The 14,328-nt window shown below is 39.4% G+C and overlaps 1 long non-coding RNA gene across 1 annotated transcript in view; it reads left to right on the top strand.

Annotated features, from left to right (window-relative positions):
- Positions 1-974: 974 nt before the first annotated feature.
- The window catches only part of LOC137989521 (uncharacterized), a 27,112-nt gene continuing 13,758 nt past the window's right edge, over positions 975-14,328 (top strand). Inside the window, exons 1-2 of the long non-coding RNA XR_011120896.1 lie at positions 975-1,020; positions 2,455-2,532. This is a non-coding gene — a long non-coding RNA (uncharacterized lncRNA). The remainder of the gene's footprint in view (positions 1,021-2,454; positions 2,533-14,328) is intronic.

Raw genomic sequence — 14,328 nt, 5'->3', positions numbered from 1 at the left:
TAACGGAAAGACCTCTGAAACATTTTTTTTTAAATCACAAGCCACTATGATTTGACCATACTACACCGTTTTAGCTATCCAAGGGAACAGCATCAGGTGACCTGCTTAAGACTAATTGAATTATAAAAAGCTAAAAAAAGAGCAAGGCTGATATAACGGTGGAGGAATATATTGAAAAAAAGCCAATATTTCGAAAGGCACTGCCTTTCATCAGTACGGTTTTACCAGCAAAGTTACAATTTTATTACTCTTTTTTTTTTCTCGAAAATATATACTTCCTCTCCCTTGAAAGGCCTCGATCGCCGAAGACAATATTCCTTTCAAACGTAATGTGTATAAGAAAGAGTTTCAAGCTGCAATGTTGTTTCTTTGTTTTAGGTTACTGAATAAAAACGAACTTCAAACAATACCCGATGGGACCTTCAGGAATTCAAGCGATCTTCGACTTGTGTACGTCAGTGACTTAAAGCAGGCCAGAAGCGACTGCCGTATAGACCTCTTTCATAATAGCAGCCAAATAAAATATTTTTTTTTTCTAATGCTAACAAGCCTCGCAACGACGAGCAAATTTCAAAAGAATATATATATAGATATAACTGAAGAAGGTCTTTGACCGAAACGTTTCAGTAAATTTTTAATTTTTTAACTTTTTAACGTCAGAAGTTGTCCGTCCTCGCTTCCTTTTTACTCACTATATATATATATATATATATATATATATATATATATATATTTTTTTTTTTTTTTAATGAGGGCAGTAGGTCTAAGTGGTCGCCCTTTATGAAAGTGGTCTATGCGACCTCTCGTGCGTCAAATAACGAAACGTTAAATTGTGAGTCATTTTTACTTTATTTTCAGATTCCTTGTTACTCGTGTGATTTTAAATCTGTGAAAAAAAAAAAAAAAAACTACTGTGACTTGCTTGATTATTTGTTTGTTCCCCAACAGAATGCTCTCTGACAACCCAATCAACGCAACCGGACAGAGGTTGTTCACTATCCAAAAGCAAAGCCTAGAAATGTAAGTCATAGAAGATTACATACTGTTTCATATGTCTTCGCACCTGAGGTTACATGGAGGGGGGAGGGTTAAGACATAGCCCGCGTTTATGGGATGGGTATTGGGCTATCTTTTGAGTGCACACCCCTCCTCCCTCCCCCAAGAGACAGCGTATATTGAACATTTCTGAGATTGTAATTCAAAACGTCAAGACGCGAAGTAGACCGAGAATCAAGATAACCCGGTATTTGATTGTTTACAGCTATGTACGTCATGATCGCTTTTTGAACATCGCTTTGATGGTTAAGTTTGTTCCAATTTAAATCACGAAGCAGTTGATCAGTATTACTGTCATAATTTGAGAAGGTTGTGATATGTGTGGCACGATTCTGCAACTTTTGAAATTTCTGTGAGAGACCTTTTGAACAAGACCCCCACACTTCACTACGATAATCGAAATGAGGCTGGATTTTTTGAATTGTAAACAGTAAGGAGTATCTCACGTGGAAGAAAGTTTCATGGCGCTTATGCCAGGGGCAATCTTCTTTCAAATTTCTGAAATATCAAATTCCCAATTTAAGTTTTGATCAATATACAAAACAAGAGATTTAGCAGCGGCCACTCGCTCTAAAGGAATTTGGTTTATTTTGATTGCAAGGTTTTCGGATACATTAGACAATCTCTGTCTAGAGCAATTAACAGGAATTCTGTATCGTTGTACTTAAAGTAAGTTTATTAGGGATTAGCCGTATGGAATTGCCTCTAAATCTGAATTCATACATTCATTTATCTCTTTGTCATTATTGCTCGCGAAAGTGATATTGGTATCATCAGCGTACATTCTTGGCTGGGAGTGATATATAATAGAAACAAAGGAGGTTATGAGATGGCTCCTTGTGGAACCCCCCATTGGAGAATTCGCTCAGATGATTTCTTGCAGTTTACTAAACATATTTGAACTCGATTTTTCAAGTAAGAACAATACCATTTGAGGGTGAATAACTGATAAGAAAATGCTGCCATAATAGATACATTGCTAGTGAATAAAACTTCAGTCTTCTCGATTGTAAATACTGTAACCGTAGGCCCTACGTGCCTCAGCACTCTTATTCATAAAAGCTAGGGGAAGTTAAACAACTCACACAGTAAACGAAAAGAGTAGGGCAATGAATTCCCGGTGTGGTGGTGTGGCTAAAGATAAGAATACCATGTGCGGAGTCCAATATTTACTGTATTTCACCTTTCACCTCTGTACATGTCCAGCAATAAAATTACCTTTCATAAATTCGAAGACAGGCTGTAACTTTAGTTGTAACTTCGGTTGAGCGACAAATCGATACACATCGCGGATAAGGTTTTATTCAGGGCTAATTCCAAACCAGATTGTTTTGCAAAGTTCGCAAGTTTAAAAATTTAGACAGAGCTTCTCTAGCAAAGTATTTATATCTTCTACAGATACATGATGAGGACGAAGCTAAGAACATTCAACTTTGGATCGTTTGTCAACAACAGCAAGAATATCACAGCTGCTATGTATGTATTAACGTAAAGATCGTTCAGAGTAATAACTTGTAATCAAGTAAAGTTATGGTCCTCGCAGTTATGGACGCAATTTTAGCAATTGAGTAGAGAAGCCAAAAATTTAAAAATTTAACAGCTGATGAAAACCGAACAGGACACAGAGCTTGGGTCCGAGGTCAAATTAACTCCACTCAATGAGGTACAGTCATTTCATGTACAACATGGAGCTGTTCGAGAAGCCGCTGTGGGGATGGGGTAAGTGTTGTACATGAAATCACTGTACCTCATCGGGTGGAGTTAATTTGACCTCGGACCCAAGCTCCGTGTCCTGTTCGGTTATCAGCAGCTGTTAAATTCATCAGCTATCATGGAATCGAAGCAGAAAATGCTCATTTCGAGCCAAGTGCGTGGGGATTTTTGACGAAGAAACATTCACCGAGGTTCGCAAATGATGGGGCTTTAGCTTTGCCTGAAAAAATCGCGCCTGGGATGGATTTTCGAGTCGCAAACCGCCTCTGAGCTGACAAGGGTTGAAATCTTAGTGTGCAGCCTTGACTTCGTCTTAGAACATTGAAAACAAGGACTTCCCGAAACGGTAAAATAATCTCCAAAAGGCAGAAGAATACACCAGAGGTGAGTCATTTTTATTCATTTTGTTGAATGAACGTTAAATTGAGCATTTTTTAGGCTTCATGATCGACGGTATTTTATTTTCCATGCAAAGTCTTATAACGCGTTTAAATTCTCAACGGCTGTCTGTAGTGACACGAGCTTGGGCTGCCTATGCTCTAACCAACTGAGCTATGAAGCCATTGACGTTGGGAGTTGGTCATTTGTGGGTTCTCATTTTCCGTCGGTTCTACTTTTTCTTGTTTCACAAAAAGAATTTGAATGCCAAAAAACAAAGCAACAACAACAACAAAACAAACAAACAAAAAGCAAATCGATTGTTGTCTAATCTCAAATACTTGTCCGTGGTTAGTCTGACCCGGTGTTTCATCTCGGCCAAGAGACTCTTCAGAGTCCTTTAGAATTCAAAGGCAAACTCGTTGAGCATCGCGCCCAAAGTCCCGTTCGCAAATTCTAGATGTTGACAGTCTGGCCCTCTATCGCAGAAGGATTCCCAACCGTGTAATCACGAGATTAATTTATACAAAAGCAAAACTATTGTCAAATACTTGTGAAATGTTCGTGACTAGCCACGAACATTTCACAAGTATTTGACAATAGTTTTGCTTTTGTCTTAATCTCACCCACCCATAACATGATTATGGTGTGAGAGTGTATACCAAACAATTGATAGGTACCTTGCTATGCTGGGAATGGTAAGGATGGCCTTCAACTATGAAAGATATTCGTTTCCCATGTATGCCGGGAAAAGTTCAACACTTTTGCTGAGACGAGATGAAAATACCCGCTGCCGGTAGAATGTTCCACAGCACATCAGATATCAGATATTGAAATTGTGCTGACTTGATTAGCCATTTTTTACCACTTGTCAATATATACTAAGTTTGTACAGCTTGATTGTGGACCTCTATGATTATAAATGACAGGCCCTTAGGTAGGCACTACAAACCGTAGTCAATCTCGTCATTTTTCCCCCAATTATAACAAATGTGCAACATTGTTTTTAACTGACTGTATTTTCGCTTAGAACTTTGCATGGAGGCAAAATCGGCACCATCAAATTTAAGGAAGGCTTCTCTGTCCACCTGTGAGTACCTTAAAATTAATTTACCCGCACGGCCAGACGGTATAGACTTACAGTGCTTCCAGGGATTAATTTCGCACCGAAAAATAAGAGCGGCTTGCAAAAAAAGAATACCTTGACAACCTACACGGGGAGAAATTTAACTTAGTGACCACTGTCTCAATTGCCGAAATCGAACCTCTTAAGTTAACAGTTTGACAAGGCTTGAGACATTGTTGTAACAAAAGTTTCGAAGAGAATCCACATCCATCGTCCCTCCACACTAGTAGTTAAACGCAAGAAGCCCCGATGCGCCGTAACTCTTGCAACGCCATCAGTCACTAAAGGAGCATGTGACTAAAATGGTACAGTAATACTTTTACATACTCAGTACTCACGGCCATCAAGCCAATCATGACGCTTACACAACTATACATTACACTAGACATTGAAATTAGTTATGGTGAATTTAAAACTTTTAAATAGGTATACCTGACGCAACAGAGAAGCTGCACTTCTTCTACTACTACTACTGCTGCTGCTGCTGCTGCTGCTACTACTACTATTCTTGTAACATACACAGTCAGGGGACAGAGACTGAAATAATGCAACTTCGGAATATTTGCGTCACAGCTTTATTACAAATCGAGCTTTAGAACAAAAAAAACAAAAACAAAACAATATCAAAAAATTTCGTTTATCATAAACCTTGCATATTAAATTACCCTTCTGATTGAGAAGGGTCACTTACTATGATCCACAATTTATTGCCTCGAGGATCCGTCTAAATCGAGCTTATTACCAGAAAATTACATGGCTTCAGTATGGCTATTACGCTTTACCCGTTAGAGGCTCTCCATCTTAAATTAATATTTTTTCTTTACTAATTTGTCATTGTTGGTGCAAATTTTAGGCCTCCTTAGTAAATTATTTAAATCAATTACTTCGGCAATAGCTTGTACTAATCAGCAAAAGAAGGACGAGACAGTTAGAGTGCACGAAGACGGAGTGGCACCTTTCATAGTACCCGGACATCTTCGCGTCGTTTTGCAGTTTTTTAGCACTTTAAAGGCCAGCCTAAATATTGTGATCTACCTCTACTGCTGGGAAGACGGTTTCAGATTCTAAGAGACTTAGGGAATTCTCAAAAGGTTTTGAGGTGAGATTGCAGGAGGGTGTGACCTATTTGTGCAAGAATTACAGTAACAAAGTGTGCATGGCGTAGAAGTTAGTATTTATCTGCTGCTTCACTGTGAATGAACTTGTAGGGCGTCCCCTTTCAGTGACTGGTTAGAAGAGGTGGTTTCATTTTCGTAGTAGTTACAGTCAAATTCTGAAGACCTTTTCTTTTTTTTTTTTTTTTTTGCAATAGTGGACCCCCCTTAACTCCTCTCTCCTTAGGGGAAAAAACATTTAGGTATTAAGGGTAAAAAAGAAAAGCCAGATAGGAAGTAAAGATCTGAAAGAAAATGCTAAAACTGTTGGATGCAGTGGTAAAGACGTGAAGGAGAAGACTAGGAAAAGCATTGTTTCACTGATCAAAGGAAGGTTGGGGGAAAAGATGAAGGGAATGAAGGAACAGTGGGAACAGTTTCGTTGAAAAATTACTGAGCATAACCCAGTCTGCCAGCCGTTGGAATTGGTGGACACCAAACCACAGGTCGGAAAGACTGAGTCACCATCGGAAAAGGGAAAGTAAGAATTTACCGCGAGTAAGCAGTTCTTCGAGAGAAGAGTTGAAAAGAACTGGCCAAATCGGGGTCCAGGATAAAGGGATAAACTAAGCTTTTTGAGTTTAGTGAGGCAAGTTGAAGGAGCATTGAAGAAAGGGTATAAGTAGGCCGATGTAGTGGATGCTGTGGTAAGAGCTATTAATCCTGGGATGATCTTTAGAAGTTATCTTGAAGGACTAGAGGATTTGAGTCTTCCTAGTCTAAGGCGTATCCTGAGTTTCCACTATCAAGAGAAAAGTGCTAGAGCTTTAACGACACAGACCTAGTTCAGGAGCCCGAAGAGAGTCTACAAAGTTTTCTAATCAGAGCATTGGATTCCAGACAAAAGATCCAGTTTGCCGGCCAGGAGGTGGACACTCAGTTAAAATACGACTCTAAGTTAGTTCAGAGAATGTTCTGGCGTGCACTACACACCGGTTTTAAAGGATGAAGCAATCCGTAATCGCCTGAGACCTTCCTTACAAGTGCCAGGGATGCAGGATGAAGATCTAATTCAGATAATTAATGTTATTATGTTAGAAGAGATGGAAAGGAAATAAAAGTTGGGTATGTCATCCCGTCACAAGAACACCAAGGTTTATTAAGTGAACACATCAAAGACAGAAAAAAACTGGTCAACAGGGATGCCTAATAGAAATTCGACGACAGGTCAGAAGATAGCCACAGTGATGTTTCTGTGGCAGAAACATTACTGGATGAACCACAGTTGCAACTGATAAGCTCTGTCAACCGTTGGAAAGACAGGAAATCTCACGACAAGTACGGGGGATGTCTATGTATTCTCCATTGACTTAACACTCAAGGAAAAATTAACAGTAACCAAGCTAGCTGCCCCGTGTCTCAAAGGACACAGGGGTGAGATTAGGTGATGTGAAGCTATTAGTCTCTCTCTTATTTTAGGCAGTGAAAGATGCCCCCGTCTAGATAAGGTCAGACCACAACACCGAGGATTACGTCCCCCACTCTAATCGAATAGTGAGTGGGTTCTTTAACTTCCCATACTATTTAATTTCCAACAAGGGCTATGAGACGGGACCTCTGGTTTACAGTCCTTATCCGAGAAGACTTCAAAGCCTACCCATTTGCAGATGTCATTACAAAGGCAGCACTTTCTCCTCAGTTATTTTAATACCCTGAATGGTGGTCCGGCCGGAGGCGAACTCACGACTTCCCGCATGACAGCCGGATGCTTAACCAACTGAACCACTGGTGTGCAGTACAGGTATCTATGGTGTCAAAGACCAGGCTGGATGCAAATCTGCCATCGTCAGAGGTGGGATGTATTGAAGAGTTCCTTGAGGAAACTACAGAACAAGAATTATCAAGGCCCTTTTTTTCTTTATTTTCTTTGATGATTACTTAAGATTTTGCTTCACACTTTCCTTCATAGATGTCCATATTTTAAAGCCTTTGAAAGGATGGGCTAACAAAAGTCGGAGTATGAACCATAGTTCCTACCCAGATTTCCTGCCCTTTTTTTCCCTGCAGCTTTTTTGAGGCAGTCTTTTTTTGGCCTCTGTTCTAATCGCACTTCCGCTGTGAGCGATTGCGCAGCTCCATTAGTTTTAGCTGCATTTTCTATATTTTTTTTGTACATTTATTTTTCTCCTTGTTTATCTAAGTGCACCTGATCATAGACTTTTATGGGTTTTTCGCTTCTAGCGTGATGTTCATATGCCTTTGCTGTTATGGTATATGATTTGTGTTTTTCCTTTTGACGTTTTCTACTTTTTTACGTTACGTAGGCATGAGGGCGTTTTGTATTGGTCAAAGTAGTGGACCCAAACCTACAATTGTAGCCTGTTAGACACACTGGCTTGGGATTTGGTTGTAAGTCCAACATGGTGGACATACTCCTGGCCTAACTGGCAGGCTGCCTTAAGGTTTTGTAGTAGCCCGTGAACGGTTTGTAAGTGGGGTTTACAATTTGGTTCAACGTTGTGAGCCTCTCCCTGTGGTCTGTTCTTGACTATTTCTTCTATGACGTTATGACCACTGATTGGCCATTCTTGGTCATCTCTCAGGAAGGAATGGCAAGAATCAATCCAAACTACATTTAGTTACATAGCCTAAACTAAGCAAGCCTATCTTTTATGCAATGTTTATCATTTTTGGTTCCTTGAGTAAAAAAATTATTACTGCAGCTCGACTCTGGATATCACTTGCATGTACGCTGTATTTCTGTTGGGTCTGTACTCAAAGTAATTATACAAAAATGTTCATAATGCAGGGGAACGTTAGGTGCGGATATTTGAAGTGCCATTAAAATGGGCCCGCACAAAATACCAAATAGAACGAAAAGCCAGTGGGGCTGACACACAACACGTCTGACTGCCAGTTAGGCTTGGGGTTAGGTCTGAAACTTTGGATAAAAATACTCCAATTGCACACAATAATCAAAAATCAAAAATCGATGGGAAAAGCCAGTGAGGCTGATACGTGCTGCCTACTCTTCAATCCACTTCACCATGTAAGCAAGTGATGCGAATCCCACAGAATAATTTATTATTTTCAGCCGAGGCCACTCTCGGTCCAAGCTTTCATATATTCACAAATGTGTAATACAACACCAGAGCCACATATGGCAGAGTCACGCCAACGCAATTGCGTAAATAGAGGAATTGAAAGGTCAGTTAAGGTTACCGTATACCTTCAGATAGGCAATTTTATTAAAATTTGGATTTTTTGGTTAAAGTAGTGATCGAAATGGGATATCTAATGTAAAAAATAAATTATTCAAAAGGATTTAATACTGGCGGAGAAATGGCGGTTTTACGTTTTTGAAGAAAGAAAAAATTGCCCGTTTGATTGACAGTCTTAGCGCTGTTTTCTGGAATCAATTTTTCCACATGAAGCGGAGACTTTAAAGAGCTAAACTCAAATGGAATTTATCCGATTGCCCCAAGATTATGACAGTGGCTAGATTAACATATAAACAACAAATGATTTTTTCATTTCAATTTTTTTTTTCTGAGAGCGATTTTTGTACCAACACTTCACATTTTTTTAAATACTATTTCAAAAACGTTATGTATCTTTTCACTGCAACTGAGTATGGCAAAACGGAGACACCTTTTTTTAAAGCTTTGGGTCGGGAAACGGAGGAACAAAATAAAATAGTGACGAGCAGAATTTGCTTTGACTTGTAGCTTTGAAAAGGTGATTCGGACGCTCGCATTTAGAGGTCGTGAGAAATTTGAGAATTCACTTAATTTCAAAAATCTTGATATGATTTGATAGACAGCTCTATAAGCTTTAATTTGATATAGGGGTTTAGGTATCTGCAGTTTAAACCGGACGCGCTACATCGCACGGACGCGAGACACCGCTGAAGGTATACGGTAACTTTAAAGACAAAGGACTCACAAAAAAGTATTCTATTTAGAAGATGATTTTTACAACAAGGCCAAACATTTCTTGAAAGAAAAAAACAGAGAAGCAACTCCGCCTTTCCACCGCTTGCCTCACTGGAAAGAAAGATAGATCTAAGCCAAAACAATCAACAAAATGGAGCAACATATGATAACTCGAAGGAAATTGGTTGCAGGAGCTCTTCACAGGAAACAACAAGAAAGTAGTTCCAAAACGGGAGCTGTTTTAAGTCCTGTCCCAAGCACACAGTCGAATTACGGAAAGTGACTTCAAGAAATTATGCAGAAATCAGTCAGAAAGTTGTCAACATATCCATTTCATGCACCTGAGAATGCCCAACAATCAATGCCAGCTCCAACATTCCTCTCTTTGATAGTTATCGACTTCATGGTAAAATGCGATCCTTGTACCCCAACATTCTTTTAAGAAAAGTAACTGAGATCGAAAACCATTATGATCGCGTAGTGACCAAGTTTGGAGAAGTCCAATGATTTATTTCTCTCAGTTGTAACATTAAACCTGTACAGTGCTAGTAACCTTAATTTTCATTATTTGAAAGAGATTTCCTTTATATTAACTTGTAAACAGGTCATTTTGCAAAATGAGTAATTTCGTTTCACGATAAATTATAGTTTATTAACATTGTAACAGTACAAATCATACCATTGTCACGTTTAATTGTAATGTAGTTACTTTTCAGTTGTATACTGCTCTATTTGATTTAAAATCTGAGAGAGAAATATTTATAAATCTTGTATTATAGAAGTTATATTGCCATAGGAATGATTAAAGAATATCACTGTTTTTTCATTATGAAAAGTAGTACTACTTGTGAAACACAGAATAGGGTTTAGCTCTGACGAAGTGCTAACACTTGAAACTTCAGTTTTCAAATATTTTACAGTAATCAGTTTACCATAATATCAACCCAGTTGATAAACCCTTTTTTTTTTAATTTCACTTCCCCACCGACACAGCACTACAGCTTCTTTACAAACTAAACCCCTTTATCCTGCATGTGAAAGAATGCTTTACTTCCACCCCGGGGGAGGGGGACCCTGGAACCCTTAGCTACCCTATACTAGAGTAAACTCCCACCGATTTCCGTCTAAATTCCGATTCTTGACAGTTAATAATATCCAGAGGTGTTTCATGATAGCCATTTATTGACACTGTTGAGGCTGAGTTACGTAAACTTAAACTTTGCCGATTTGATTTTTTTATACTCTTGATTGGAAATTTCTGGTTTCCTTAATCTGGTCAGTCCGTGAAAAATGATACCCTATTCTAGACCGAAAGGCTATGATTTATATACGCTATCCTAGAGTAATTTGCTTGAAAATCATACCCTTCACAGCGGCAAATACCTATATAGTCCATCTTTGGCAGCACAGTACTCTCCCCCCCCCCCCCCCCCCCCAAGACTTCCACCAACCATAAGCCAATATTCTTAACCCAAAAGCCAAGACAACGGTTGTTTTAGACTAAACAATGCAAATAAGTGATTATTCTAATCTGATTTTCACTACAATGCGTGCCAAACCCTTACCTGGAATGCAGTGGCTGACACTTGCAGACTGCAGACTACATGTGACAGTAACTTGCAGCGAAAGCTAGCCGTTTTAAAATGGGTGCATAGACGTAAATACTGCTTCTCAGCGCTATTTGAAATGGGTGCTGTTTGAAGGCAGTCTGCAGTTTGTCATACACCTACTGAAATGCTAACTGTTTCAAATAAGTGCATGAACTTAATTAAACACTTAACCCTAGTAATCACTAAGCTGTGAATTTAACCCTAAACACTACAAATTACTATTCACATGCAAAAAATAATTATTATTGTCTTTGATAGCACCAGAGACAACAATCCATCCTAATAATCTTAAAATGATTATCTAGTTTATTTTATACATACTTCATAAAATTAATTACAGAAAGATATTCAAATATCTTAAAATGAGCAGCAGTTAAAAATAATAATAAACTGGTTCGAAAAAAAAAAAAAAAACGTTTCAAACCAAAAACAAAATTAAACCACTACATATACACTTCAGGTCTGACTGCCAGTTAGGGTTTTGTTAGGGAGTTCAACAATGGGCAGGGGGTGTTTAGGGGAAGAATATAAGTTGTTACGACCGCCATGCAACGAACGGCAAGCAATGCATAGATTCTATCACTAACGATATTTATTACAACAACAGCGACTGTTGAAACTTAACTAGTCACAAACTCTTACTTACGTCCACTGGCACGGCTCTTTCCTTGACTCGAAAACTCTCGTTAAGACAACCTAACACTGGTCGTGACCCAACACCACTGAGAATCTCGTCTCCAGTCACTGCAATAATCACAACTCTCAGTCCCACAAGAAATTGGCTTCTCTTTTCGCTTGTCACAGAATATCACTTCAAAATCACAAAAGGGGCTCAAATCTTCCCTCACGCCAACTGCTCGATATTGGTAAAAGAGCTACTACTTCTGTAGTTATCAAAAAAAATTTGTACTAAAATCTTCTCCCGTTAACCTATTTACAACATTACTGTAACTCTATCTTTAACAACGCTGAGTCATGCAACGCCAGATTATTCATACGGATAATGCTTGCATGACTGTGAAAAATCTCGAACTTTCCTCACATGGTACGTGTATTTCTGGAATATATTCCTAACAAACTGCATTGGTTGACAGAGCCCAGCAGAGCAAAATTGGTGTGCTTTGAGCAGTACGTGTGACCTAAAACCACCAGGACAGACAGTCATGGTTCCTTTTCAGGTTGAAGGTGGCCCACTGCGAAACAGGACACCAATGCTTTTTGAACCGGCTCTACAATAGATGCAAGCCTGCCAGAAGGCCTCCAATTGTCTGCGAAACTACTGACCCTGTCACGAGCCTCTCCACATCGGATAAATATTGCCCTCCACAACATAACGAAACACAAATAGCCCCTTGGTCGGCTAACCCCACAGGGGGAGGGGGGGGGGGGTGTCTGCCTCTCCTTACATCAGTAAACTTGGTAAGTAAAGATGACAGCCCTGCTGGTGAGACCATGACAAGTTTATTTGTGCACAAGAGTTCCCCAGTATCCCCTATACAAGAAAGTGGTGCAAACGAAGCTGGCCCCTTGAACTGAAGGGGGATGGGACTCCCCTTGAGACACCAGACGCAACACCAGTCCAGAAATCATATGCCTGTATACCTCGCCTATTGTACACCCAAGTCAAGCACTATATCGAAAACATCTTGCACAGAGGATGGATATCAAAGGCTCGATAGTACTATGCCTCTCCAGTCGTGGGTGTAATAAGGAAGAATGGGGATTTAGGCCTGTGTGTTGATTATAGAGAATTGAATCGGAAAACCGTCCCAGACTGGCACCCGCCTTTCCTTAGCAACCAAAGAAAACATCTCCAAATTGTAGGAAAGAAAAAGCCTAGATGTTGTTGTACGCCATCTTTGTCTTGATATTGTATTTTTGTTCAACGGAAAGCATGCATTGCTCATCTGTTGCGCCACCGGTGACACTTGCTCTAATCGGAAGACATTCCTGAAGGTGCACAGGTATCTTGAAGCTGCTGAGGAGGGAAAGGACTTTGAATAGTAGGGTTTAGGCTTGGCCAGGGATAGCCTAGCCAAAGAAATGTAGACCCTTTCCCTGACCACAAGGTTCATCGAATAACACGCTGCTTCTGTAGCTATTTTAGAGCAAAAGGCGGCCTAATGTAACAAGTCATTACAGCGAATCCCCAAGACGTCTCTTTCTGGTACCTGAGTTAGAGGTTCTGTCCTACAAGTGGGATGATGACTTTCATTTTTTTCGTGATGAACAGCTAGCAGAATTAGGATAACTTGAAATCCTTTGGCCACTGCGAGTACCAGGTTTAGAGGTCATGCAGCAGGAATCATGTAAATCCTGATTAAATATCTGTAACAAACCTCTTTTTTAAACTTTACTTTGCAAGCTGTAGCTGTAATGGCGACACCACATGCAAGATTGTAGTCTCCACGAATTTTATTTTTCGAAAGATTTTATGCCATTTGCTTGTTACAAAAACACGTATTAAACATGAAAGCCTCTAAAAAAGTCTTAATTCCTCACCCTTGTGAGGAACAGTGGTACGATGCCTCAAAATATTTGCAATTTTAAATAACAAATATAACAGATAAAATAACCAAACAAATTTAAGTATGGGTAATCACATGATTTCGAGTGCAATTTGGAATAAATAAGCACAAGTAATTTTTTTCAAATACAACCAAAATTGCGCGAGCCCGTAGGGTGAGTGCAATTTGTATTCTTTGAAAAATTTACAATTCTTTATTTACATGTTGTATTCCAATTGCACACGAAAAAAGATCTGATTAATTAATAATATACAGACATGGACATAGAAATTTGACATGGTTAGGCAGAAGAAAATCATATCACGCAATCAGGGAAAAATTGCCCTCTAAATTGTGCCATCCAGGGTGCACGCTTGATTTGATAGATGAATTCACAGTAAAAGTTAAATTAATGTGTCAGGCAAGTAAACCACGGGGCCAGACATCCGCATAAATTCACGTGTAGGGCAGGTAAAGGAATAAAAATGGCAACCGTACCACAAAAGCTTGCAGTATTCTTCCTTTAAGACGTCATTGTACCGATCGATCGGATAGAAATGCCTTATCATGTAACTTTTAGCTTTGGGCTTTGCATGTACCTTGACTCAAGCGACTTGACTCAAGCTATTAACGCGAGTCCACACATAGAGACATGGACACTAGCGACTGGGAGAATCAAAATGGTGGACAAAACACTTCGACTGTCTTGTAACTTGTAAGATTCTGATTGTTGTTGATGATGATGGAGGAGGAGCCTATAAAGTGTCAATGACCAAGGAAAAAACGTTTCATTGAGAAAGACCTTGGCATATACGGTACTCCTTAGGGTATATTGAAGTGTTCTGAAAGAGAAGAACATTTATTGGTTGGGTTCCCGAAAAGGAACAACCATTGTTTGATGCCATTGGA

The sequence above is a fragment of the Montipora foliosa genome, unplaced genomic scaffold (genome assembly GCF_036669935.1).
Source record: "Montipora foliosa isolate CH-2021 unplaced genomic scaffold, ASM3666993v2 scaffold_463, whole genome shotgun sequence".
NCBI classification, from domain to species: Eukaryota; Metazoa; Cnidaria; class Anthozoa; order Scleractinia; family Acroporidae; genus Montipora; species Montipora foliosa.
The sequence above is the reverse complement of the archived record's forward strand: the minus strand, read 5'-3'. Positions and strand labels throughout refer to the sequence as shown.